Raw genomic sequence first — 3,525 nt, 5'->3', positions numbered from 1 at the left:
CGGGGGGGGGGGCGGGGGGGCAGTCTGGAAATGTCTAAGTTGATCTGGGTTGATATTTGTTCCATGCGTGTCTAAAACCATAAAACCCATCTAGCTGTGCACGTAAGATTCATATACGTCATGCGTTTTATGTACGTCACCTGCAATTTAAAAAAGTTTATTACCCTTATGTCTCCACCCCCACTGCTATTACCCATGTCCTCGCCCCACAGCCATTCTTTACCCTGCAGCCAGAGTAGTCTTATTAAACCCCCTATCTACCTGCCACCCCCACGTTTAGAATCACTCCCTCAGGGGATTCCACGAAGGGCCAGCGAGGCCAGAGCAGGCCTAGCTGCAGCCCATCCTCCAGGCTCATCCTGGGAGTCTCCCCACCTCCCCCCCTCTCACTTTACACTCCAGCAGAACTGTGGCGCCCCTAATCGCCACAACTTGCTTACCTCCTGGCCTATCATCTCCTAGAGGGCCTCCACGAAACCCCCACCGCTCCTCACTCACCACATGCCTCTCTGAGATCCCCACATCACAGCCCTCACCTCCCCACCCTGCAGTGGCCTCACTGCTCATCTCCCTCACACCAGGCTGAGGCCTCTCGGCCTGGCTGTCACTGTGCCCAGGCCTAGAATGGAGTCTGGCATAGAGAAGGCCAACTGAGGACCATCAGAGGCAGGCAGGTGGGTGCTTTGTATCAGAGGCAGGCAGGTGGGTGCTTTGTATAACCACAGAAACAAGGGGGGGGGCGGGAGGGGGGGGGTGAGTGGTCAGTGTGATCGCATGCTCCTGTCACAGTCAGTTTAAGGGGGGCGGGGTTCACACCCCTCCCCCAGCCTGCAGCGGAGGGTTTGAGCTAGAACCGTACCCAGAAGGGGGTGGCTCTGAGGGAGAAGAAAGCTCTGCTGCAAGCAGGTGCCAAAGCAGGTGCCAGCGCATGCATCTCAGGAGGCTCCCTGTTCCCGAGTAAACAAACAGCGGGGTCAAGGAAGCCGGTTTAAGCGGTGGTTCTGCCTCAGGGATAGCTACAGAATGGGAACTTAAGGTGAGGGGTTATCAGCTCCAAAACTGCAGACGGAGAAACCAGGGCCGCGCTGCAGGTTTTGTGATGAACCCCCGCAGGATCTGCAGGCCTGGAATAAAACGAGAAACCGTCTCCTCCCCGATACTCCTTTGCGGTGAGGGAAGAAGGAAGAGCCACCATCCCACCTGGGAATCTAGAGGCTGAGAGAGGCAGAGGCAGAGGCAGGCGATAAGACAAAAAGACTCAGCCAGAGACAAGGAGAAGCCAAGAAAAAGGAATGAAAGATAGTGGAAGAGTCCAAGAAAAGTGTCAGACAGTGAGTCAGAGGGTGGGGGAGGGGCCTCCAGCAGCTACCCAGGAATCAAGATTCCCGGCCGTGGCACTGTTCCCAGGGTGAGCACAGCCCCTCCCAGGGTCCTGGAGGAAGGAAAAGCAATTCCCAGGAGCTGGCTCAGACAGAAATACCACACCCCCAGGAGCCCCGGAGACAGGCCCTGAATCAAAGAGAACCACCAGGCTTCTTCCGGGATCTGCCTGGGCCCTGAGAATCAGACCGCCTTCCTGCCAACACACACAGGAGCTGACAGTCCAGGGCGAGGGGGGCACACCTCCCCTCCCTGCTCACCATCACTATCTACACACTCAGGCCATACTGTGTGAATCCGGGACAGGACACCTCACCCTGGGCACCAAACAAACCAAGGCTATTGTGGGGGGTGGGAGGGGGTGGGCTTTAGGGGAAGAGACCATCTCAGGGCCTCTGAAGTCACACCAATTCCTCTGTGCACTTCAGCAGTCCCAATGCCCCAGCCCCCACCCCAAGCTAGTATTGGGGAGGGGGCACCTTCAGCAGCCTCCTTCTAACTCCAAGAACGGAGCCCCTGACTAGGGCAGGTCAGTTTCCCCCAAGACCCGAGGCCCCCCCCCCCAACCCCCGAACTACTTCCTGGGAGAAGGGGAGGGCACCTCTGAGCACTGGGGCCCCCCCTGGGATTGGCTGGAGAAACAGCCTGGGCAGCCCAGAGGGCAGACAGGAAGCCTGGGCACACCCCTCCCCCATCTCTCCCTGTGAAAGTGATCAGAGGGGGGGGGCGGGGGACAGTTCCTCGCCTTGGCCTCCAGGGCCTGGCACTGGGTAGGTGCCAGATGCTTGCTGGCTACGTGAGGCAATTGCTTCTGCAGCAGGGAAACTGCACCTGACAGCGACGGCCTCCTCCACCCAGCGAGGCCTCCTCCACTCCCGTCCATTCATTCATTCCACAAAAATTACTGCACTCCAGTGAGGTGCTGAGCACTGCTCAGGCACAGAGGGAGGGAGACATACATCAGTGCGGCCCCCTGCAGTGCTGAGTTTAGGGGGTAGGGGTACAATCGGAGTTTACAAGCCCTGTTATGAGCTGCGAGGGTGGGTGGAAGGGGTGGGCAGGCGGGGTACCGGGCTCTCCGCGGGAAGGATGTAGAAAGAGTTCAGACTGGGGGCGTGAGTGAGGGACGTGAGAGGAGAGGCGGGGTGGGCGGTGCTGCCGGCCCCGGGCGCCCAGGTCAGGCCTCAGCCCGAGGGCACAGGAGCCACAGCAGGGTTTCAGCAGGGAGTGACAAGGCCGGATTTGCATTTTAAGAAGATGGCTCAGCACCGGGACAGGAGGGGGTGTGACCGGTTGCGCCCGTGCAGCCCGAGCTCAGGGAGAGGTGACGGGACAAGGACACGGGAGAAAGGTGAGTGGCCTGGGTGACCTCAGGCTGTGGACACCGCAGAGGGCAGGGATCTTCGGGGTGTGGGGGCTGCGGTGAGCTGGGCCGGAGGGGCTGTGGGGCATCTGCACGGGGGTGTCGGTGGGCAGTGGAGCTGGGGAGGGACCCTGTGTGTCAGGAGTGTGGGCTCTGCGTGTGACTGTGCCAGGGGGCAGGAGTGACTAAGTGCGTGGCGGTGGCTGTGGAGCCGGCATCTCCAGTGGGTGCTGGTGGAAAAGCCCCCCGGGGAGGGGGGCCGGCACGGAGGCCGGGGAGGAAGTGCGTGCTGGGGAGGGGAGAGGAAGTGCGTGGGAGGCAGCCCGCGATGCCCGGGGTGGCCGGTGGAGCTGCGCCGTGACTCACCGTGGTGGCCTCTGCGTGTGACGGCGACTGACAAACAGGTGAGTGTACGACACGATCCCTCCCCCTTCCTCCCTCCTCCCACCTCCCTCTCTCCCGGGGTCCGTGACTCACGGAGCCTCCTCCTCGCTCATCCCTCCACTCCCTCCCGGTCCCGCCTCCCAGGGGCGCCGGGCACGCGCCGCAGCCCCAGCATCCACCCCCGGGGGGAGCCCGAGGAAGAAAGCGACAAATGTCACCTGCTCCGGCCACGAGAGGAACTTCGGAAAAGTTCGCCGGCAACTGGGTCAAAAGGAAACTCGCCCGCGGACGCGCGCACCCCGTGCCCCGGCCTCCGCGCGCAGCTCCCACTCCGGCCGCCCGCCGGCACGTAGGCTCGGGGCGCCGGTGAACTTCGTGGGGTTGCCCCGCGGCTGGGG

Source organism: Myotis lucifugus, unplaced genomic scaffold (genome assembly GCF_000147115.1).
Source record: "Myotis lucifugus unplaced genomic scaffold, Myoluc2.0 scaffold_283, whole genome shotgun sequence".
In the NCBI taxonomy this organism is placed as follows: domain Eukaryota; kingdom Metazoa; phylum Chordata; class Mammalia; order Chiroptera; family Vespertilionidae; genus Myotis; species Myotis lucifugus.
The sequence above is the reverse complement of the archived record's forward strand: the minus strand, read 5'-3'. Positions refer to the sequence as shown.